General features: G+C 42.3%; 1 protein-coding gene and 1 long non-coding RNA gene across 2 annotated transcripts in view; one reads left to right on the top strand and one right to left on the bottom strand.

The window, feature by feature from the left end:
• Nucleotides 1–25,362, bottom strand: part of Ankrd7 (ankyrin repeat domain 7) — a 140,670-nt gene that overhangs the window by 52,628 nt on the left and 62,680 nt on the right.
• LOC148117837 (uncharacterized) lies at nt 16,557–24,222 on the top strand. Its single transcript, XR_015736688.1, has 3 exons — nt 16,557–16,672; nt 23,545–23,667; nt 23,893–24,222. It is a non-coding gene; the product is annotated as an uncharacterized LOC148117837 (long non-coding RNA).

The following is a 25,362-nucleotide window of genomic DNA, read 5'->3' as shown; positions in this document are numbered from 1 at the left end:
CATTCCACACCATAGGACAGACGAGTGGATGGAGAAATGGCTGTGGGATTTGACAGTGCGTGGCTGACCTGGAGCACTGTTTGAGTGAACTGTGCATCGTCACCTCCTAACAGCAGACCAAAGAGGAACAGTGACAGACAGATGAGGACCCAGGCTGGAGAGAACAGAAATGAAAGGGAAATATGGGAATAGATGTTGGAAGATTTGAGATCAAAGAAAAGAGACACATGCCACAGAGGACTCAGGTGGTTTGGCTTTGTGAGTGGAAAAGGGTTCACGTGTTCTTTATATTTTGTAAATGTGGTCTCTTTAAATGGCACTGTAGACCAGGCTGATCCTCCTACACTGGACTCAAAGGTGTGCACAACCATGCCCAGCTTGCTGCATACTTTCTTAAATGAATCAAATTCCTCATGACTCTTCCAGAGGCATCCTTATCAGAGGAGTTGGAACTCCGCTTTCTTTCTTCCTTTCTCATTTTTCAGCTAAGACAAGAGAGAGAACTTGGATCCGGTAGAAAGGAAAGCTGGCTTGTTTGCACTGTAGTAGGGGCTCTCCTACCCATTCTCGAGATCAGGGTAGGTGCTGATGCGGGAGCCCTCTGGGTGTCCTTTATCTTCCCACTCTTCCCGCTCCTCAGTGTCTCGGGTGTCACCATACTATGGAGGGCTTTGGCTGACTGTATGGAAATACCTTATTTACTTATGACATGTACTATAAAGAATTTGGCAAGCCAAGTGGCAAAATTGTTTTCAGTGCACATAAGATAACTTTTGTACCTTTCTTTCACTCAGCTAGTAACTATGAAATATTTACCATTCACAGGTGTTGTGATCCTCGTTGGGGATACAATATTGAGCTGTGTCTTTTTTGTTCTAGAGTTTTAATTAATTTACATTCCTGAGGGGGAAATACACAGACAAAGTGAGAAATAGCTATTTAATTGAAGTGCTAAGGAGGGCTGTAAAGCAGGGATGGGTGTGGTGTAGCGAGGTGGTCTGGAGTATCTCAGTGAGAAGGTGATTGTCTACCCCACTGAAGTGGGGCCTGGTGGAGGACATGGAGGATCTGGCCTGGCTGTGAGCTTGAGGGAGTACCGGAAGTAGAGGGCTAAGTCTAGGTAGCAGGTGGCTTGAGGCTTGGTCTCCACCGATCCCTGAGGCTAGCTGTGATGTGGTGGATGACAGGGAGTGTTCTCACTGGGCTCTGTGGTGAGGTGATCAGTAGTAACATTGTCATTGTGGGTTGGTCTCATACACATTGTCGTGTGTATCATTCCCAGTAACCGCGTGAACACTGCGTCACAGTTTGTGAAGGAGGGAAGATTTTGTTCTTGTCTTTGGATTCTGTCCTTTATCTGTTCTCATTCCTCCGCCATGAGGCACTTGTGAGCTAGTTAGCTGGTGGTTCTGATGTGGGTAGCTCCTCCCTCCCAGCTTGCAGTGAAGGTCATAAATTCGAGTTTCATACTGTCCCCACAAGGGCTCTTTGCTGAGGATTGTGCTCTCTTCTTTGGCTCTCCTCCCAGTCAACAATGGCCTGAGTGCTGATCTCTCTGGAGAGAGCTTTGTGACTGCAGAGACTAACCTTCCCAAGTCTTCCCAAGGAGACTCCTTTGTTAATTCCCAGTAAATGTGTCTTTCCAAGAAGTACTGCAGTGGGTTGAGGCTGTGGCTCGGTTGGTAGAATGCATGCCTGGTTTGCCCAAAACCCTAGGCTCCGTTCCCAGAAGGGCATAAACTGGGTGTAGGGGATCCATCCAGCCCAGGATTTGAACTATCGTGTGCGCAGTCTTCCTGTCACTGTTCCCTAAGGAGCATGGAGTGACAAGCTGTGTGGCAGCTACTTGGGCTGAGGCTTTACAGTAGCCTAGAGGTGCAAGGAAGGACATGTGTTGTAGACTGGATGCAAATACCAACCCGCTTCATGTCAGGGCCTCCTTCAGTATTGCCAGTGACACCTGGACCCCACCCTCAGATTCTGGGGGACAGGTGCAGGCTGTGTGACTCCAGGTGTCTCTGAGACAGGATGGGTGAGCACTTTCAGGTACTTCCCACTTCTAAACACTTGACCTTGTTTTGGGGTCTCTTTTAGCTTAAGGATAGGTACATTTTTTTTTCATCTTCCTTCTGTTGAAACCTTGCTTTCGAATGTGGAAAGTACATAAAAGTGCCCACGGTAAGTAAAGGCTGCTGTCCTCAGCATTCAAAGATGAGCCAGCTTGCTAGTCCTTGGTTTGAAGGAGGACATTATAGTCAGAGCTTTATTTGTCATAGCAGTCGCTCCCAAATAACCACAAGGGACTTGATATTAATTATAAATGCTCAGCCAATAGCTTAGACTTGTTGTTTAGCTAGCTCATATAACAAACTCATTTCTTATCTATCCTTTGCCACGTGGTGGCACCTTTTAGCGTTGTGTGTTCATCTTGCTTCTCTCTGGGTGTCTGCTCCTGACTCCCTAGACTTGCTCACACACACTTGGCTTTTTGAGGTAGGATGCAGTTATCTGTCACAAGCTGACCTTACACTCACAATCCTCCTGCCTCAGCCTCCCTATTTCTGGGAGGTTTTTGAGACAGGGTTTCTCTGTGTAGCCCTAGCTGTCCTGGAACAAATGCTGTAGACCAGTCTGGCCTTGAGCTCACAGAGATCATCCTGCCTCTACCTCAGAAGTGCTAGGATTAAAGGCATTATCCACCACTGTCCATCTTTTTTTTTTGACAAAGTTTAAAAAATGCCCACCAATATATTTACTGATGATTCTCAACCAAATAGTTGACTTATTTTAGTTCTGTATTTTATTGAGTTTAATAATTTAAACATTTTTTTCCAAAACAATGTTTAGATCTCTCTTTGTAGAGAAATTTTTGCCAGTGATGTTGTGTTGGTGTAGCATGTTGAAACATATGTGAGGCTATTTTTAAATTAAGCCTACAGACTGACAGCTTTCCTATGCCTTTTCCATACGTACATGAAATATCATAATTCAGCAAGCTAAATCTTGTTCTGGAAGCCGTAGCTCTCCATGTTTAAGACAGTCATTATGAGATGCTGTTCTTGAGAAATCATATCTACACATTTCAGGAACATCGAGTTGTAGTAAAAATAACCAGTATTGTTTGAGAGAACCATTTATGTTGTATCTATCAGCTTGATAATTTAAAGTTAGCTGTAATAACTCTCATTTCCACTCAGATGAGCCAAGTTCGTGACACTCGTAATGCTTTTCATTTCCTTTCTTTGTTGAAAATACAAACAATTTAGTTCTTACAGGTGTTTCAGTTTTCATTGGCAAAAGTTTTGTTCAAGTGTGAATTAATGTTGGCAGCTTGCCTTCCAACTAGCGGTTCCAAAGTCTCCATGAAAGAAGGAAAGAGTCCTTTGAAAGTTTCACATTATATTTTATGTATTTTTTCTTTCTGGTATTGATCCCCTTCTCTCTCTCCCCTTCCCTCCCTCCCTTTCTTCCTCTCAGTTTTCTTTGAGATGAGGACTTTGATTTTTGAAACAAGGCCTGAGGTACTTTACGGATGGCCCTAAACTCACTGTCCTCAGCAGAGGATAACTTTGAACTTCTAATCTACTGACTTCCTCCTCCCAAGTGCTGGGATTTCAGACAGAAGCCACTAACTAGCCCACCTTTGAGATGGAGGGATTTTTAAAATTTTATTTTTGTGTTGATCTAGTTGATCTCAAATCCCTATTAAAACTGTCTTTTTACCTCAGCCCTCTGAGTACAAATGTTTATATAAATCGCTGTATCAGATACTAGTGGATAAATACTCCAAATAAAATTCAAAGATTGCTCTAGTGGAAAAAAGGCAAAATGTCAAAGATTAAGCTGGCCACGGTGGCATACACCCTTAATCCCAGCAGAATCAGGAAGATCTGGTCTCCAGAGTGATTTCCAGGACAGCTGGGGCTACAGAGAGACAGAAAAACGTCAGAGATGTCTTGATGGAAGCAGAGCAGAGCTGCAGAGATGCTCTGAGAGACGCATCGGAGACTGCAAGTACCGTGATAACACTGTCCAAACAGATCAAAGGGCACGGTGAACTTGAGTATATCTTAGTGTATCAGATACATGCGCTAAAGAGAAAACTGTGTTATTTAGACCTATTGTAGTTAAGGTTAATCCACTTATCAAAATAGATCTGCCTGTTAATACAGTATTTTTTGTCACAAGTACAACACAAACTATTCAACCACCATCATGTATTAAGTGGAGTCAACATTAGTACAAAAACCCTATGTGAAATTGCTCTGTGTTCACATTTATGATATTTATCCCTTTTCTGTGGCAAAAATCAGAATAGTTTCCTCAAGATTTATGAAATGTGTTAGTTGGATATGGTTGCAAATGCCTTTAATCCTAGCACTTGGGAGGTGGAGATAAGTGAATCTCTCTGAGTTCAAAGCCAACCTGGTCTACAGAGAGTTCCAGGATAGCCAGGGGTACTCAGGGAAACCTTGTCTCAAAGAAAGAAGAGAAGAGAAAGCTAGGTGCTGTGTAAAGTTGTAGTTAGGGTGTATGCCAACCTTAGCATTTACACACATTATTGATGTTGGAAATAGTTTGTCCAGTTCCCTTTCCTTTCCTGATGATTGAGAGACAACAGGAATGGCCAGCAGGAAGCTGGCTAAGATGAGTGGGTACTGAGGACAGAAGTCTTGAATATTAAATAGTATAGGTTAATTGACATCCACTAAATAAATGGAATCTTTTTTTTCCTTTCTTTTTTTGGGTTTTCAAGACAGGGTTTCTCTGTAGCTTTGGAGCCTGTCCTGGAACTAGCTCTTGTAGACCAGGCTGGCCTTGAACTCACAAAGATCCTCCTGCCTCTGCCTCCTAGTGCTAGGAGTAAAGGCGTGCGCTGCTGCCACCTGGCTAATAAGTGGAATTTTAATACATTAATAAAGTAATAATTTTCAATCAACTTCTTATGTTAACGGACATAATTATTATGATTTAATTATTTTAAATCTCTAGACACACAAGCACCCAGAAGCTGGAGCTAAGGACAGAAGCCAGCGGGCAGGCACCTGAGCCCTAGGCAGCAACAGCTGGGAGGGCTGGAGTCACTGGGGGGGGGGGTCGACGGAGGTGGGGTGGGGTAGGGTAGGGTAGGGTAGGGTAGGGTGGGGTGGAGTGGGGTGGGGTGGGGCAGGTGGGTGGGTAATAACACTTCCACTGAGTTAAGACTGTGAAGCAAGCCTGAAGTCACCTGAAATTCGTGTGCTGCCCAGCCTATGGCTGCCACACACGGTCTTCTCCAGGGGAAAGTACTCCTGAGCCCATGGTTAAAGGAAGGCAAGAACCTGTGCTGAGAGCGCAGAAGTGACAGCAGCCTACGAAAGCTCTGCCTAACTGGAGCTCACTGACCGGAGTGTGGGGAGCACCACAGGGTGATTTAAGGGAAAAACGTGCAATTGTTTTCCTTTCCTTGTTGGACTGTCGTGGTTTTGGAAGATTGTAATTTACAGAAGTGATGTGAAGAGTGAACAGGAGAATTAAAGGCTGGTTAATCCGTGCTCTGTCACTTCGCTGACCGAGTGTGGCATCAGGAAGCTGTGCATCGCCGATTCGCCAGACAGCCTGTTCTCAGGTACCCGAGGGAAGCTCTTCCCTCTGCATCCGTGCACACATACAGAAGTGTTTCGTAGTTGCCTGCGTTGTGATGGCGAAAGCTGGAAGCAGACAGTTGTTGGCAGGAGGGTGGATACCTGAATTGTGACTTTGTTGTGATTATGAAACACCCTGCAGCAGTAAGGTTACAGATGTGGCAAACTAGAAAGCTAATCCTACGTGCCTGGGTTTGCAAGGTGTACTCCATAACTTAGGGTTGCTTACTTTGAAATTCTGTGTACAGTATGGGAGAAATATACTGTGGGAAAAGTAAAGGAATGAGCCATGGAACTTACCTTAAGAAAATTTTATTGTAGATCTGATCAAATAAATTCACAAACCACCAGTCAGGCAGTTTGAAGATTATGCAAATTGATGGTCCCAATAAGCAAATTACCTGGTTACTGAAAAAGGAAGAACACATTTAGCACTGAGCATCAAAAAAGGCACTGTTCCTTAGGGCAGTCTTTGGGGCTGGCTATGGAAGGCAGACAGGGTTTCCATGGTCCCATATGTCACAGGCAGAGTCTAGGCAAGTCCTGTCTAAGTGCAGGGTCACTGGCAGAGTCTGTGAGGGCAGCCAGGGAGTCAAAAGGAAAAGCAGGCCTAGGACAGACTTGAAATGTTCTCACAGCAAAGCTAGAGGGTTTGGACTGCTGTCCCATTTTCCGGAACAATTTATAGCTTAAACTCAGAATTTAAACTTACCGTCTCTTGGTACTAACTTAAAATAAATATTCTTTTAAGTAGGTCATTTAAAGCAGGGAGATAGTTCTGCTTTTTATAGCATTTTTTTGTTGTTTGCTCCCTCGGTCAGCCTGACCTGGGTGGGCATCATCCCTTTGGCCAAATAATCCTGGACCCAACAAGGAGAACTCAGAGCTCGCTTTGATTTACCTGTGGAAAAGCAGCTGTCTGAAGCACATTTATGTCCAAAGGACTGGACCGCCTGTCTGCTGAGTGAAGATACTGGTGACCTTTGGAGGAGTATTCAAAATGCGCACTTAGAAGAGTGAAAAGGGCTTCGTTTTTAGTAGGAACATACAGTACTCCAGATCCTGTCTGATAGTGCTAAAAGTCTTGTTGCTTGTCTCTGGCATGAGGGGCATGTTGCAGGTGGTAGAAAATTGTTAGCTGCGTAAAATAGCTATACATGTATCCTTTGCACGCATAAGGAACGTTTTCTGCCTAGTGTGAGTCTAAGTTTACTGTCTTTTTAAACTTAATCATTATTAATGTGTGTGCGTGTGTGTCCGTATGTGCGTGTGTATGCATGCACTTGTGTGTGTGCATGTGCATGCACATGTGCGTTGCATGTGTGCATGTGTTTGCATGCTTGCATACTTGGAATAACTTTCAGGAGTTACCTCTCTCCTTCCTCCATGGGTGCTGGGGATTTACCTTGGGCTGTAGACTCTCACAGAAGTCACTTTTGCTTGTGCAGCTGTCTCTCCTGGTGCAGCCGTCTCTCCTGTCTCTCACTGACGTTTCTATTTGAAGCTGTTGGCAGTTTGCTCAGATAGAGTGGAGTCTGCACACTGACTCAGGTGCATGCCTCAAAGGGAAGAGGAACTCTGAGCTGGCTGAAAATCCTCTCCGTCACTTGTAATATAACCGGGTCTTCTAGAAGAGCAGTCAGTGCTATTAACCGCTGAGCCATCTCTCCATCTTCTTGTTAGATTTATTTTTACACTCCTGTTTTTTCCAAGGTATAATTTGCAGTTGTTTGATTTTGCTTCCCTTAGGTAACAAGAGTGGTCAGGTTCATAGGCACAAGGAGTAGAATGTTGGTTTCTCAGCCTTAAAAGAGGGAAGACGTGAGGATCTCTTGTTTAATGATACAGACTAGGGTTGCAGTTGAGAAAAGATTCTGGGGATTGGATGCACAACAAAGTGAAAGTGAAAGTGAACTGTGCATTTAAAAGGTGATTTGGTGATGAATTTTATGTTCTGTATATTTTTATCATAATTTTAAAAATGTAAAAGGAGAGAAGAAAAGACGCTATTTATGGTAGTGTCGAAACCCATCCCATTCCTAGAACTGTTTGAGATTGGGAGGCTCTCAAGTACTGAAATCTGCAGAACATTACTGAGAAGTTAAATGAAAGGAGGCACACATTTGTTCCTGGGTGGCTCAGCCTGTAACCTTTCCAGCCTTTCCAGATTAGCCTGTGTTAGTCAGTGCAGTCCCTGATGAAGTCCTAGCACTTTGAATTTGCTGATATTTTTGCTGGTGTTTTCTTTTTCTTTTTTTAATGTGTGTGGTAGCACTAAAGGTGACTTTTTCAAAAGCTGATTTTCAATTTATATAGAAAGGCAAAGAGTGAAGAATTTCTTAGGCAGTCAGAATTTCTTAGGCAGACCCACACTGTGTGACTCTGTCCTGACTGAGGCAATGCTTATTAAAATGTGGTGCTTGAGTGGCAGCCAAAGCACCAGCTGTGTCCCCCCCACCCCCAGCAATTGGATCTTCCTGGCTCCACCCCAAACTGATAGAGACTCCCTGGGGCTGAGGACTGGAGTCTGCATCTCAGCATGCCCTCTGGTTGTTTTCATACACTTTAAAGCCTAGGAAACACCTGAGTCAAGACAGAGGCTCTCCCGGAGCCTCCAGTGGGGCAGGTGGTCCAGAGGAGAGCCTTCAGGATGTTAGAGGGGCACTGCAGCACAGTTGACTTTTCCAATCTTAGATAACTTATATGGCCATATGGAACAGGTATCTAACCTCAGGCCATCCCACATTAAAAAAAAGTCAGTTCAGACAGATCTACTATATAATAGAAGGCCAAGCTATAAAGCCAGAGAGACCTTAGGAGAGTTGAGCAGGTTTAATAAAGTCCTTAGCATAGAAATGATAAACTGGACTCTATTACTAACAAGCGTTTGTTTTGGTAGTAGGGATTGAACCCAAGGCTCACTCATCACAAGCCATTGAGGTCCTTGCCCACCCAGTTCAGAATTGTCAGATCTGTATCTTGGGCACCTGAGCAAATAACTTTTCTCAACTACTTCTGCCACTTCTAATGAACAGTAAAGAACTCTGTGAGATATATGAAATCTAAAATAATTTAATTCAACTTGCTTCAGGATACAAAACCTAAAATTCAACAAAGGAAAACATGGGCTCATGATGTTTTGGGATTTTGGAAGTGGCATAAACTAAGCTAAGTTTCATCCATTTTTTTCTTCCCTGTGAACATAATATCTTAGTCTTTGATTCCACTTTTTAACGGATACATAAGCAATGGCTGAGAAAGTAGAGGGACTTAGGCTAGGTTAGGAAAGAATTTGCTTTTGAGACAGGGTGTCACGTATCTTGAGACAGGGTGTCACGTATCTCGGACTGATTTTGAAATCGGTTTACAGCTGGAAATGGCCTTGAGCTGCTGACCCTTCTTCTTCCCGAGTGCTAGTTTACGGAAGTGTGCTGTCGTTGTCTACGTTGTGTTGGAGCTGAAGAACTGCAACAAGGGTGCCAGGCCAGCCCGCTACCAACGGTCCCTTTGCAAAGCATCTTAAATGACTTGGAACCTTTCTGTGTTGTCATTTACCACAGGACAGATGGAATTTTATGAAAACAGTTTTCAGAGCTGAAAGCATTCTCAGATCAGCGTGTATCATCACTTAGATGAGAAAAATCAGGTCTAAAAGTGGCAGACATCTTTCTCAAGGGAGCGAATGGCAGAGTTTGGACTGGTACCCAGGTCAGTTTGAGTATGTTTTCCTGTTTTCTGCCAGTTCAGAATAGATTTGTTTTCAAACAGCTTGTAAGGCTTTATGTGGCATTTAGAGCACAACTGTCTTAAAGAAAAACGAGTTTAAATTTCTGGGTTACTCCACAGTGTATGCTCAAGCTACAGATGATCTGATATATAGTAATAAACATCTTTCAAAGTAGCTACTTGTCGTTTATAGTACTGTGTCCTTGCTTGAGAATATTCCTAGTGCTATCTAGGGAATGTTATAAAAACATTTGTGAGTTTTAAGCTTAAATTGAACCCTCCCTCACTTCAGGGAATTGAATTTGGGGCCTTAGGTATGCTATACAAATGTTCCACCGCTAACACATACCCCCATTATCTGATGGATTTTTTTGTTTGTTTGTTTTTGTTAGTAACTTTTTTGAGAATTCCATACGTAAGAACTGTATATCATTTCTACTCTCTCTCCCCATTCCAACCCTTCCTCTGTACCCCACTCCCTCTCAAATTCATGTCCTCCTCATTAATTATTATTGTTACTTATATGTACATGAACATATACATCATGTACCAACAACTGAGTCTATTTAGTGTTGCTCCTATGTGCATGTGTTTAGGGTGACTACTTGGGATTGGAGAACCTATCAGGGGGTTCATTCCTGGAGAAACCTGATTGTCTTTGTCGTAGGAGACAGTGATTGCCTATGACTCTTCATCTAGAGGTGGGGTCTTGGGAAACTTCCCATGTCTATGTTGACATGTCAGCTGATAAGGTCGCCATGTCTATGCAACCGTTTCATTGAGATTTCATGGGTATAGCATCCTGACATGTTTAGAAGACACTATTGTTGCAGAATATTTAACTATGCAAAGATGGGTTACATTTGTTTAATTATGAAAAGGTGTTGCCTTTGTTTAATTATGTAAAGATGTGTTGCTTTTTACCTTCCCTGCCTAAGGCATCTGATTGATCTAATAAAAAGCTGAACAGCCAATAGCAAGGGCAGAGTTATAGGCAGAACTTCCGGGCAGGGAAAGTGTAGTACGGAGCTGCGGGCAGGCCTGCTTTTTGCCTCACCCAGTTCCCGCACGGCTAGCTTAGTCCCAGAAATAACAACACACAAATTGTATTCATTTAAGCACTGCCTGGCCCATTATCTCTAGAGAGTTAGTTACTGACTAACTCTCATATCTTGATATTAACCCATTTCTAATAATCTGTGTAGCACCACGAGGTGGTGGCTTACCGGAAAAGATTCAGCATGTCTGACCTGGTGGCTGGCTCCATGGCTTCTGCCTCATAGCCCTCTTCCCAGCATTCTATTCTGTTTACTCCGCCTACCTAATTTTCTGTCCTATCAAAGGGCCAAGGCAGTCTCTTTATGGACCAATGAAAATAACACAATAGACAGATAACCCTCCTCCATCATTTCCCCTTTTTTTGTTTAAACAAAAAAGAAAGGCTTTCATTTTAACATAGTAAAATTACATATAACAAAACAGTTATCAAGCAAAAATTAAAGTCACAATATTTATAACTATATCTTTATCATAATAATGGAAAACTATAACTATGACTATTCATTCTTGTACACTTCTACCTCTGATTAAGATACTTATATATTATTTATGTATTGATATATATATTTACCATATTGCAATGTATACTTGCACATTGTTTATATTTGGAGGTCACATTGTCCTCATTTATTGCACAGTTGTTTATTATCTCAGTCTTTAAGTTAGATAGATATTGAGAATTATATAGATCAACAGTCATCTAAGTTTGTCATTTATAATTAGACTAATCAGGTTCTTTAGATACATAGAGATATGTATTATACTATATATATTATATTATAATAATAATATATATATAATAATATATGTATTATACTATATATGTATGATACTATATTCAGTATAGATAGATAATCTTCAACCTCTTCAAAGAGCTGTAGAAAATGGCCTTTAATCTAATTCAGAGTTCTGTGGTAGGGAGACACAATCGCTCCTGGCAACACTGATCTATTCCCGAGAGAATGTTGAGCACCAAAGACACTCCACCTGGAGCATTTCTTCTTGGCAGAACTAGCCTTTGGGTAAAAAAATGCTCATACCTCAACTACTGACAGAGTTACAGAATATCCGTAAATGGATAAAACAGGACTGTCATATCCTGCCAAGACAGGGTAAGATAGTTTTGAAGTTTCTTGCCTTTGAAAATGGTATGTCAGTTGCATCAGGCCTTAGCCAAAGTTGGTTGCTTCAACGCTGCAAACGTGACTTTGGGTGTTTGTCCAGGTAGCCAGTTGTCTCTGCGATTTGTTACATGTTCTGGAAGTTGTTTGATTGCACTTCCTAATTACTCAGATAACATTATTTCCCTTTTCAGATCTTCGATGGGATTGAAGATTATATAAATGTAGTTACTTTCCTTTCATGACTTGGCCAAGTTATTTGTTATACAAGACTTAAGCTAGTTAGAATAGGATATTTGTATTTATTGTATATAATTTCGTAGGTTTGTACTTATTGTATATAATTTCGTAGTAGGCTTAGAACTCTCTTACTTAAACAAAAGGGGGAGATGCTGTGGGAGTTCCTTCCGCTCCTTCAGCCAATCGCCGCTGAGTTACCAGCCCATTGGGGCGTGGTCTCTCTCTCTTTAAAAAAAGCAACGGCTGTCCTCCACTCCCTCTTTGGCTTCCGGCTCCGCTTCCGGCTCCTGGACTCCTTTCCTGTTCGCGCGAAGGGGCTCTTGTCTGGGACGGTAATCTGTAAGTTTTTTCCCCTTTGAATAAATGACCATTCTATTAATCATAATTCCAAACTGGTGTGGGATTGTCTATGACTTACGCCTTCATCAAAGTAAGTAGGAGAAGGAATTTAGTCTGGGGGAAGAAAGAAGAGGAGATGACAGGGAGATGCCACCGGCCAGCAAGCCAGCCACAGAGGAAGCAGCAAAGTAGGGCATCCAGAAAGGTCAAAGAAAGGTCAGAAGCTCCGAGGCAAAATGTAGATGAATAGAAACAGGTTAAATTCAGTTAAAAGAGCTAGTGGGACAAACTTATGCTAAGGCCAAGCATTCATAATTAGTAATCTGTCTCAGTATCTTTATTAGGGAGCTGATTGGTGACCCAAAGAAAATTCCAACTACACACTGTTTCATAGGTAGCTAGTGTCCTGGTTCTCTGGTTGTTCGCATTCTTCCTCTCCCTTTTCTACAATAATCCTCAAGCCGTAGGCGTAGGGGTAATGTTGTAGATGTCCCAGTTGGGACTGGTTTCTGCATGGTCATTTATTATTTGCATTTGACCAATTGTGGATCTCTGTAGCAGCCTCATCTGCTGCATAAATGAAGCTTTTGGTGAAGGTGAGAAATAAATCTGTGGATATAAGGATACGTTTTTAGGACACAGTCAGAAATTCTATTGGTTTAGGAAAATGGCAGTAGTGGGTTCTCTAGGGTCTGTGACCTCTCCAGGCACACGTAGTTGACTAGGTTTACAGCACCAGACTTGACTTTCTACCTGTTGAGTAGGCTTTAGTTTTTTATAAACGCCACCATTGTTAATTATACTTGTGTATACCTCTCTCTCTGCCAAAGGCAAGTAGTATGCCCCATTGGCTCCTTTCCTCTTCCTTGTGTACCTGCAGTGAGTCAAAGAGTTCTGCTCTGTACCATACTGGATGCAGTATTGGAGAATCCCTTTGTGAAGATGGAGTCACTTAGATAAGGCAATCCAGAGTAAGGTAGCTGTTAAGCTGAGGCAGAGTCGGCCATGTAGATAGGTGGGTCATCACTGCTAAGGTTCTAAATGGAGTGGAAATATGAGCCATGACCTATGTGACTTAGTGAAGATAGAATCACTTTTTCCCCTATAAATGTGTAGATTTGGGCTTGATTTTTTGTTTGTTTGTTTGTTTTTACTTTACTATTGCCTGCTGCCTAGGCAGTGGGTTGTTCGCACTGTTTGTCTTGATTGTAGAAATATAAATTTAATTCTCTGCACAAGTCAGTAGTGCGTGTGTGGAGCTCCTGTTTGGTTTTCTTTTTCATTACCTAATGCTGCACATTAGGATTTATTATTACTATTATTTGGTTGTTTGAAATAGGGTTTCTCTGTGTAACAGACCTAGATTCCTGGAATTGGCTTTGTGGACCAGACTGGCCTCGAACTCAGAGACCTGCCTTTTCCTGCTTCCCGTGTTCTGGGATTAAAAGTGTGCACCATTATGCCCAGTTTAGGAGTGATTCTTACCTCGTGGCAGTGCTTCCTCATGGCATGCTGACTACAGTGCATTTTCCTCTATGGAGGATAATTGCCCTCTTCACTGACATTATCTGGTTAATCTCTTTTACAAATTCTTCAAAACATCCATTTGTCACATTGCATTTTGCTTTTGGTGTTTAGTGGGAATGGTTTTCTTGACACCACATAAAAGTCTAAAGGCTTCTCCTGTCCTCAAGCCTTTGGTGTGTAAAACATTAAGAGTTGGTGCATCCCTAAGCCTCTCTGTTGTGCACATACTGTTTTGTTGGCAAACTGATGGAGTAGCTGGGAAGAGAGATGCCTGGTCTGCTGCCCTGGTGGGTGACTTTCTGTACATCAGCTAAGCATAGGAAGAGAGGTCCTGGAGGCCTAGAAGCACCCCAGAAGCTGCTCTCAAAGGTTTCTGAAGCCCCCTGCTCATATTTATTTCATGTTCACACTTCTGACATGTGAGGAGGGTTCTTCTCATTTTAGGGAGGAGGAAACAACGTCCCAGAACCAAATAGTTGTTAGAGTGGAGCTGGTATTCTAATCCAGCCCTGGCTGGTTTGGAAGACTTTCCCTACTGTGTGTGCTCTCTTCTTGTTACTGCGTGTTTACAGATTGTAACCTCAGAGGTGGGTGGAAAGGAAAGTCAGTCGCTGTGCCCCCGAGTGCGGGTGCTAGAGCCAGGTTTGCAGGTACACCGCATTTTGAAACGTGTGCATTTTAAAGAATTCCTTTTCTGATTAGGATGTAGCTCAGTGGTAAGAATGCTTGCCTAGCATGTGTAAGGCACAGAGTTCAATTCTCAGCACTGTTGTGTCCTGGGAACTAATTTTTAAATGTCTTCTGTTTTGTCATTCATGGTGTTATAGTGACAAATATTCCTGTTCATGTTGGTAAATGTTTTCTCTTTGTAGGACTCTTAATGAAGGAAGGTTATATACATGTCTCTTAGAAACTGTATTGCAAGCAATAGATAAAACATTTAGTTACAAAAGTTAGTTTGGAAGAAAAAAATTTTTAATAAGACATTGAATTAGGACTCACATAAGATTTCCGGGTGCTGAGACTCATCTGCATTGCTTGCTGCTGCCCCTGAGCCTGTGTGAACAGTTCCTACACAGAGTGAGGCTCAATGCATTAATGAACAACTTCAGGACAATCTCATCCCTTTGCTTTGCTTTTCTTTGTGCATTTCTGTTTCTCTGTTCACTGTCTCTCAGATTCTTCCATGAGAGGTTTTTGAGAATGTTTTTTAAATGTTATTCTGTTCTTTAGTTTTGACTTGGTACTATCATTAGTTTCTGAATGGCTATTATCTTAAATTGTTCACTTGAATGTGCATAATTTCATTTGGAAAATTTTATGAAGTGATGGAGTGTTGCTTTGGGACAAAATACTGCTATCAACTTTTGTTGGTATCTTAATTTTCTTAATTGCAGCGAGATTGGTCTAGATTAAGGGTTAACACTTGAGGTTTCTTGAAACTAAGAAGGGGACCTTGAGAAGGGAGGAGAGACCCCTAGGGAGGGGTAAGAGGAGAGCGATGAGATGCACTTGATAAGATGGCGAGAGGGGAGTCTCCTGGGGAAGGAAGGGAAGCAACTGGAGAAGGTTGGGGCCATAGGGAGAGCAATGGGGCAGCAGCCAAGGAGGATAAGGTAATTGCACATGTGTGTGGAAGCACTCTGGTGAAACCTAGTATTTTTATGCTAACCTAAAAAGTTTTATTATTTTTAATGAAATGAAATAAAAGGCAAAGCCACTTATGAGTAGGATGAATGGTGAATGGAGAAGGCAGGTGCCTGTAGGGGCAGGCAGGTGATTGGAGTGAATGAGCGAGTGAGCGAGTGAGCTGGGCAAGGGCAGTGAGGAGTTCTAGGGCTTTGGTCACTAATATTTCATTGACGATTTTCATGCTAACCTCTAATGAACATTGTGCATTAATGGATAAATTTGATCAGAGACAAACGTGTGTGACTTTTACCTAATAGTTCTTAAAGATGACTGTACTTAAGCATTACCTATGGAGCACTTCAAAAAAATATAGATGCCCAGATCCTCCTCTTCTCAGAAATCTGCTTAAAGTTAAGCGCTTCCCAGGTGCTTCTAATGAGCAGTCAGGCTGGGGTGACTAACTGGGTCCTGACTAGGGTGCTCTCTGCACCTGGCTTCCAGAGACAAGCAAATGCTTGTTTAGAAACAGCCAGTGCGCACTGAGGAAGGATGGCATCACCTTTCAGACAGCTAAACAAGCCCTTTCTTCATAATGAGCCTTAATGAAGGTTGTTGTTGGGATGGCCACCCAGGGCCAAGTCTGCATTAAAGTGTGCCCGTTGTGCCAAGCAATCCCCATGTACCACTGTATACTCTTTTCCTCAAACTTTGTCTTTGTATCCCTGGTTCTAGTAAAGTTTCTGCCTGCGCTCTGTTTGAGGATATTTATTTAAGTTTCATTGTAGGTGAGTTTCCTCAGGATGCCGCTTTTTTTAATAAAAAAATATTTATTTATTTATTTATTTATTATGTATACAATATTCTGTCTGTGTGTATGCCTGCAGGCCAGAAGAGGGCACCAGACCTCATTACAGATGGTTGTGAGCCACCATGTGGTTGCTGGGAATTGAACTCAGGACCTTTGGAAGAGCAGGCAATGCTTTTAACCTCTGAGTCATCTCTCCAGCCCCCAGGATGTCCCTTTTAAGAAAGCATTTTGTCTGAAGTTAGGGCATATAACATTGAGGATGCTCTACAGCTAAAAGAATTCTCTTATGTTTAAAACAATGTTCTGTAATGTGAGTTTTAAGAAGATGAGAGCCTTCCCACCCAGCTCCACCTTTTTTGTTTGCTTATGTTGTCATACCTGCATTTGGCTGGACTGTGTTTTTTTCAGTGGGGGCGGGCAAGTCTAAGAGTTGCACCTCTGACTCACCCCTTCTTTCTCTGCCCTCTCCTCTCTTCCACCAGTGTTTACTTTCACAGCCAAAGTTCTGGGCCATTCAGACATCAGCCTTGATCCTCCGGACGAAACTGGAGAGAGGAAGCACACAGCGAGTGAAACGGGCAATGAGGCAGATGCAGGTACCGTGGTGGCACTCTCTCCCTCTGTTGCTGTAGTAAGTGTGTGCATGAGGCAGACGCAGGTACCCAGGTACCGTGGTGGCACTCTCTCCCTCTGTTGCTGTAGTAAGTGTGTGCATGAGGCACTTGCAGGGGCAAGATGCCTATCTTTCACTCACGTTTTGTCGTTACTTAGGTTACAGGTCTAGAATTTGATTTGGCTGCAAAGTTCAGCTTTGTCACTTTACTTTATAGCTCTGTGACCTCAGCGCTTAACCTGTGTAACCCTGCATCTCACTGTATGTCATGCTGGCCTCAAACTCACTATGCACCTTCTAAATGCTGGGATTGGCATGGGCTGTCAGGCCCAGTTTTTGGTGTCAGAACGTGCTTTGAACTTTGCCTGGGGAGCACAGATTTAAAAGCAGAGTGATGCTACTCTGTTTCTCCTTAGGCCATGCAGGGGTGGCCTCATCTCCTCAGCCTGTGCCACAGTAGGAAGAAAGCTGTATATTTCTACTTGAGGGACAGCACTGGGGAGCAGCTGTTATTGCTGCCTCTGCAGGGCAGTACTTTGGGGGAGGGGTGTCCTTTTATTCCCTATTTCCTGAATTTTGGAAATTAGATCATGTGACAGGATGAATCCATAATTTGTCTAATTTTCTGTCTTTGTTTAGCCCCTTAGCTCACACCCTGAACTTTTGCCAGTTCCTCTGATTCATAGTGTGGTGCCTCAGTGTTTGTTAAAATGACTAAATCTCTCAAGAGTAAGGGAATGATTTAAAATAACAACTGTATATATAAAACAAAGGGTTTTTCTAAATTAAAAATTTTAATTTCTGTAAAGGTTGGTTTCCTTCCAACACTGTACAGTGCTAAATGATGAAGTGTTAAAGTTGGGGGGGGGGTGGCAGGGAACCAGAAGGGGCTCTAAGGGAGGGCCCAGTCATGCCTGTTGAAGGACTGCAGGTGTGCTGACAGTCCACGTGGACTGTAACTTAGTGAGGGCTCCAATGACAGGCCCTGTGTCATGGTGAATTTTTAAATGATAGATACCAAAGTTAAGAAGAAAATGTTGTATCATACATGAAGGTAGATAACCTAAGATTCTAAAAGCCACAAGAGAGAGGAAATTACAAACTCAGGAGAAGTTTAAAAACAATCTAGTCTATGAAATCTTCTAGGCTGAGTGTTGTTGTCTATGCAGGTTAAGAGTGAGGTCAGATCATGATGGGGAAATCTACAGAGACAACTGAACCAAGCTCTTGGGAAGTCACAAACTCTAGACCGACAGCTGTGCAGCATGTATGGGACCGAAGTCGGCCCTCTGCATGTGGGAGACAGGTGTGTTGCTTGGTCTATCTGAGGGGCTCCTGGCAGTGGACCAGGATCTATTCCTGATATGTGAGCTGACTTTTTGAAGACCATTCCCTATGGTGGGATGCCATGTTCAGCCTTGGTGCAGGGCTTGGTTCTGACTCAACTTAAGGTGCCAGACTTTGTTGATTTCCCATGGAAGGCCTTACTCTTTAGGAGGAGTGGATAGGGGATGTGCTGAGGGAGAGGTGAGGAGGGCATGAGGAGGGGGTATGATTGGAATGTAAAATGATATTATAAAAGAGTGTAGGTGAGGATAAAGTCAGTGCTTGTGGAAGCACTGTTCACTGTAATGCTTAGATTTCTAGCTGAGTATATCAAAGCGCTGATGGTTTGAATGAGAGCGGCCCTCATAGGGTCATGTATTTGAATGCTTAGTCACTACAGAGTGCACTATTTGAAAGGATTAGAAGGATTAGGAGGTGTGACCTTATTGGAGTTAGTTTGTCGCTGTGGGGTGGACTTTGAGGTTTTAAAGCCCTGACAAGCCCAGAGTCTCTGTGCACACAGAACAGGCTGTGGTTCTCAGCTGTTGTTCCAGTGTCTGCCTGAATGCTGTCATGCTTCCTGCCGTGATGACAGGGACTAAACCTCTTAAATGTGGGCAAGACCCAGTTACATGCTTTCTCTTACAACAGTTGAACAGTGACTGAGACGGTAGTCATACTGTCCTTTTTAATTTTTTTTGAAAGTATAGCTTTCTATTGTCATTCAGCTTTCTCAGCCTTATCAGAATAAAATCTTTTTGAGATATTTCTTGGCTATTTTTGCTTCTTATTTTGAAGTCTTTATTCAGATCCCAAGTCCATTTTTTGAATAGGTTGTTTTGTTTTTTAAAGTTCTTTATAGATTCTGGATTTTAATCCTCTGTCAGATGATAGCTGGCAGAGATTGTCTTCCTCTCTGTGGGCCTCCTCTTTTCTTGTTTGTTTCTTTATGTGTGCAGAAGAATTTTAGTTTAATGAGGTCCCATTTGTCAATTGCTGGCCTCAATTCCTGGTCAGATGGGTCCTATTCAGAAAACCCTTTCCTAGGCCTCCGTCCTAGGGTTTGGCCTGGGTTTTCTGCTGGCAGTTGCAGTGTGTCACATGTAGGTCTCTCATCTCTTGGGGTAGTTGTTGTACAAGGTTGCAGATATAGGCTAATTTCACTCTTCTGCATGTGGATGTCCAGTTCTAGTACCATATGATGAAGATTCTGCCTTTTCTCCAGCTTTTGTTTTTGTCTTCGTTGTCAAGTTTTGGATGGCCATAATTACGAGTACTTAGCTATGAGTCCTCAGTCAAATTCCACACAGCTTCATGTGGTAACTGTTGAGTGATCCTAACACATGGAAGCACAGCATGTTCCTGCCTGTGGCAGGTCCTGATTCCTGTGTTGGGGGTTTGAGTGCCATAAAGAATGGTCAAATACTGGTCTCAGTGTTTCTTCAACAAGAAGCAGCATTTCATTTCACAGTCTGGTCATTGTCGCTGTGGGGATGAGATAAGATGTAGAAGCTGCCAGCGCGGCTCCTCTGCTCCACAGTCCTGGGACTTTGACCTGGATTTTATTTCTCACAGGTACCATTTGCTAATTATTATGTAATACTGGTTCAGCATAGGTTTAAGTTTATTGAAGCTTAGTAAATTTTAATTCTATCTCTCCTTAACGTGGGGAATTTTATTCTTCTTGAGAGTCTGAAGTGGCAGTCTGTTTGACTGATCAATTTGTAAATCACTGTCAACTTCAGGCTCCTGTCAGAAAGAAAGCTCTTTAACCCAATTGTTGATATGTTTGCTTAAGTGCATATTTTAATTTTTTTAATAAGTCCTATCCCGCACACACAGACATGTACAACGATTGCACAACAAAGCCAATCAAAGGTGATCTGGTAGGTAATGAGTCAGCCCTTTCAGATTATTAGCTAGTCTCTGTTGGGCTCAGCAGGCCCCCAGACACTTTGATATACTTCGAGTGAGAATGAATTGCTGTCGGTGAAAGGGAAGGCCCTTTGGGACCAGCTGCTCCTTTGAAGATGTATGGCCGTACTCTCAGATATAAGCACACTGTATCTGAATCATAGCAGACCTGGTGCAGAATCGTCCTGCATACTAAATCATCCTCTGGGTAACTGTAACTTCAGTCTTGATCTTCTGGAGGGCTTTCTGGGAAATTCTTTCCTGAAAAAAAGGCACCAAAAGGAAGAGACACGTCTTTACATTTGGAGGTTTCACCCTCCTATACCCATTCCATAGAGATACCCTCCGACTCATGAAACTGCAGCTTCTGGAGATGTGGGTATTGTTATTGTGGGGCCTTGGGAGCTCCATATGCACAAATACTTAGCTTTTAGAGTCAGTTTAGGAGAAATGACCTTAAAACGAAGTTTTAAAACTTGAAAACAAGCCAGTTCTAGTGGTATGTATCTGTATTCCCGGCATTTGGAAAGCTGAGTTGGGAGATCTGCAGGGTTACCTCTGAGTGAGAGGAGACCCCACCTTTGGACACCTGGCTTTGCTAACAATTAACCAACTTACCGTAAATGTCTGAAAAAAATGAAGTTTTTGGCTCAGTGGTTAAGAGCACCAGTTGCTCTTACAGAGGACCTGGGTTTGATTTCTTGCACCCACATGGTGGTTCACAACCATCTGCAACCCTAGTTCCAAGGGATCTGATGCCTTCTGAACTCTGCAGGCACTGGGCACACAAGTGGTGCACATAAATACATTTAATGCAAAACCACTTGGGCATGGTCTCTTAAAGGCTATTGGCCAAAGGAGCTCCCACAGCACCACATAAATAAACTAAAGCTATACAAATTAAGATTATTTTAAAACAACAACAAACCCACCAAAGCTTTCTTGAGAAAGCCATCCTTATAAATTTACCACAAGAATTTAGTGCAAGAATTATTTTAAAAATCCTCAAGGATGAATGCCTCTGGTTAAATGATCACTTCCTTGTGGGTAGACCTGGAAGAGAACTCAGGTCATTGTAAATGTCAGCCCTGCTTTTCCTATTTCCTGTGCCTGTGAGAACTCCAGTTTGTTTGACTGTGGGAGAATTTTTTCAGAACTTGCTAGAAATGAGCTTGCTCTGAAAAAATCTAGTCACCCACTGCTACCAGCGAGGTACCTCACCTTCCTGTGTAATACCTCCAGCTGGAGCCCAAGTGTTCAAATACATGAGTCTGTGGAGGATGTTTCGCATCAAACCATGACAGGATTTTGTTAGGATGTGTTTTTAAATTAGCAAATAAAAAGAGAGTACTTTGAACTCAGTGGAGAGAATAGCAGTGTACCACCGCCCATTTTTGTGTATTAGTTTAATGTTCTTAGTTTTATTGGTAGCTAAACCTTACTTAGGTGATTGTCATGCTTAAGACAGCAAGAAATACATACTTGTAGGAGAGTAGAAGATGGGTGTTAAATTAATCTCTACCCATGTGGAACCAATTCAGCTTTTGTAGGGTGCTCACTTAAGTGGTTCCCAACCCCCGGGTGGGTTGTGACCCCACAGGTTGTATCTCAGATATTCTGCTTATCAGATATTTACAGTATGATCCATAGCAGTAGCAGAACTACAGTGATGGAGTAGCAACAAAATAATTTTATGGTTGGGGTCATCACAGCATGAGAAATTGTATTGGAGGGTCACAGCATTAGGAAGGTTGAGAAACACTGCTCTAGACAGTTCCATGCCTGTTGGCTCTGTTATTCCATCTGGTGTACTTTGCTGTTTCAGAGAGCATCCAAGTCCATCAGACACAGATATATATAAGTCACCCAGAAGTATTTGGAATGTACAAACAATTATTAATAAGTCAAGAACAACTTACTGAGTACTTAATGTTCCTTAGTCATATTATCAAACAACATGGATTTTGTTGAAAATAAGATTTCACATGTAACTAGGGTTTGGTAAACTGTATGATATTTTAAATTTTAGGTTATTAAGTAAAAGCTATTTTTTTTCTTTTTGAAAGTGTGGTATGTTGGTTAAAAAAAAAAACGCCTTTCTTTTCATGGAGGAATTCTGTGATCTTTATTTATGTATTGTGACCATATGTCTTTAGCCAGAAGTTGCTGTTCATTCTTTGCCCTTCCTCCCTCAGTGAAATAGCCCTGGCTAGAGGCATGCAACCTTTTTGCTATTAAGTTTCTGTGTAGCTAGGTCAGGGAGCTTTGTCAAGATGGTTGAGGAGTGTGGTTATGTCTCAATTTGTTCTGACTGACTTTGATTGAATAGAATCTTGGGCTGTCCAAGGAGTTTGTTCTGACATGTGAACTCATTCTGTGACATACTGAACCAACAAGTGGTTCTCCTCCTTCACACATGACAGAGAAAGAACCACAGCTTCAGGCTGTTGTGCCAATTAGGAGCTGGCCTGTGTTTAGCTCTGTGGTACTTAACTGTTCTCCTCTCTGTAATAAAATACCCAACTAAGCAACTTTATTTTGTCTTCTAGTTGGGTAGATTTTTAGTTCATCATGGCAGGGAAAGCATGGTGAGAACAATTCAGTCTGTGTCGGTGGTAGTGTCAGGCAGCATGACTGTTTCTTTTGGCCACCCAGGATGCAGAAAAGTCTAGATCTTTTTAAAGGCAGGTATAACCTTCCAAACGTCGCTCCTGGTCACCTGCTGCTGCATGCTAGCGCTCTTGGTTCAAAGGTTCTGAAACCTTCCAATATTGCACTCAATAGATGGGGACTAAGTGTATTTTTGAGTCTTTGGGGGTATGTCACATCAAATTATGGCAGGATTTTATCAGGTTAGATTCCTGTCCTTACCGTTCTTCTGAGGAAGTTTATTCTTGATTCTTAAATTTATTTTTAATTTTGAGCTGAATTTCAAAGAGAAAACACAGGGACCACTGACCTGAAACCAGACCTTATTCAAAAACATCATTTTCTTATAATATTTTTTTCATTCCTGTAGGATGGGCAACTTAAAACATATTCTACTTATTGTTGAGTGCATTGTTTACTGGCCCGCACCTACTTTGCTTGCTCATCTTGATCTTCTAGGGCCTGTGGAATTAAGTGACTGAGATTACTAGTCTGTATCTAAAACAAGTAGGACTGCTTGAGACAGAGCCTGAGATGCCCTCTTGTGTAAAGAGGAAGCATAGAGGTTTTAATGGTGCCTGCATTGCTTCCTCAGAGCTTTAAACACTGGTCTGTGGGATGTGACCTTTGCAAATCAGAGCTTCTCATGGAAGGAATCTTTAGATGAGAAGGAAATAATTGACTTTATTTTTTTCTTTTTGAGTTCTGATATCTTAAAAATCTGATGCATTGAGTATTTTGATCAGTTTTTATTTTGTTTTTAGTACTTCATTGCCTGTAAAAAAAAAAAAAAAAAAGCTTACTGAAGTAAGTGTGGTTCTCACAAATTCCTAGGTAGTAGACGCTGAATTTCATAAATGGTGTATGTATTACAATAAGCAGCCCTTTAAAAGGCAGGTTGGATACTGGGCAAGATGGGTTTGCTTCCTGTCGAGGAGTGTTGATGACTCTCATTTGTCTTTCTAGCGCCAGCTTGCAGGTTTGCTCTTTGAGTTGGGATGTACCACTTCAGCCCTTCAGATATTTGAGAAGCTGGAGATGTGGGAAGACGTGGTCATCTGTGATGAAAGGGCTGGGCAGCATGGGAAGGTACGTGACAGGCGTGTCTATGTGGTGAGAAAGCCCGGTTCTGACAGTGTTTACTCCAGTTCCTCCTTTCACTTAGGACTTTGCAGCGTTTGCTCTGATTTATGTTGGGCAGCTTATTTCATGTCTGTAAAGAGAAGCAGCCTGAAGTTGATATGACATTGGCATTTAAGAAAGAATAATAAAAACTTTGAATTTTGATCGATTTTTCTTTCGATTCTTCTATAGGACAGCTTTGAAGTAAATAACCAGGATTAATTTAACTGTCTTTGGCATGCCTGATGATTAGAGGCTGTGGACATGATGGAGTCATCTAGGAGGCTGAGTCTGTTTGAGAAGGTCTGTGTGACCCCTGCATGAAGTGTGTGATGCAAATTTAACTCCACTCTTAAATTGGGTCAACAGAGAAAATGTACTGTTTGCATCTGTTATAAATCTGTTGTTTCTTCTCCTCATATGCGAATCATATGTTAAGACTTGTGTCTCCACATTGTGAGTAGCCATAAAACTGGATACACTGAAATCATATGTTGATTAAAACAACTTATTTTTATTTTATGTGCATGAGTGTTTTGCCTGTATATGTATGCGTACCATGTGTGTGCTTGGTGCCCATAGGGGCCAGAAGAGGGTGTGAGATCCTCTGGACCTGGAGTTACAGGTGGTCATGAGCCCATACCTGTAGGTGCTTGGAACTGAGCTGAGTCCTCTGCAAGATCTACAAGTGTCCTGAACTCCAGTGTCAGCTCTGCAGCCCTTGCTTGTTGATTCTAATTGCACTTTATGTGACCAAGTAGAGCCCATAACGACTACAGCCCTCAGGGTGGTTTTACTCTCACTTTTACCCTTTCTGTTGTTATGAAGATGAGGAACAGTGGTTCAAGTACACAATTTTCTTATATAGCTTCCCAAGTGTGAGTATTAAAGAGCTGTGATCAATGACAATGACATGAATTGGTCAACGACAGTGAAGCTCTTTGAGTTGTCCAGTGTAGGGAGAAACCAGTAGTGTCACCAGGAGATTCAAGGTCCCTTTCATAGGTTTTTTAGTCTTTCAGATAAAAGACTTTGGAGCTGGCTTACTGTCTCTGCAGGTAAAAACAATTGCCCATGCGAGCCTGGCAACCTGAGTTCCCCTGAACCTACGTAAGACTGGGGGAGAGAGCTAACGAAGTTATCCTTTGACCTCCTTGTGCATACTCCCTCATGCATATACGTGCAGTAATTCAATTTCAACAAAGCATGGAAATGGACTCAGGAATACTCAAGGACACTCATATTGGAGCTTGAGAATAGAAACCACAGAGGAGGAAAATGGAGATCTTAGCAGTGTGGAGGAAGATGGAAAAGAGAAAATGTTAAACTTTTTAAGTTAGAGATCGGGAAATCAGGTATGGTGGTGCTGTTACCAGCTACAGATGTACCTCGAGTGTGGGTGGGGTCAGGGAGACTCAGGTTGCCTGCAAAGTGAGAAGGAGCAGGGTTGGGATTCTGGCCAGTGTCTATAAAAGGGAAAGAAAACTATACTTTGTGAGTTAGAACTCAGAATAGAAGGTTTGGCAGGGAGTCAGCCAGCAATCACATTGAGTGTGTGTGTGTGTGTGTGTGTGTGAGAGAGAGAGAGAGAGAGAGAGAGAGAGAGGAGAGAGAGGGAGAGAGAGAGGGAGAGAGAGAGAGAGAGAGAGAGAGAGAGAGAGA

Source organism: Myodes glareolus, chromosome 25, assembly GCF_982192425.1.
Source record: "Myodes glareolus chromosome 25, mMyoGla1.1, whole genome shotgun sequence".
Lineage (NCBI taxonomy): Eukaryota > Metazoa > Chordata > Mammalia > Rodentia > Cricetidae > Myodes > Myodes glareolus.
This window is presented reverse-complemented; position numbering and strand designations above follow the sequence as displayed.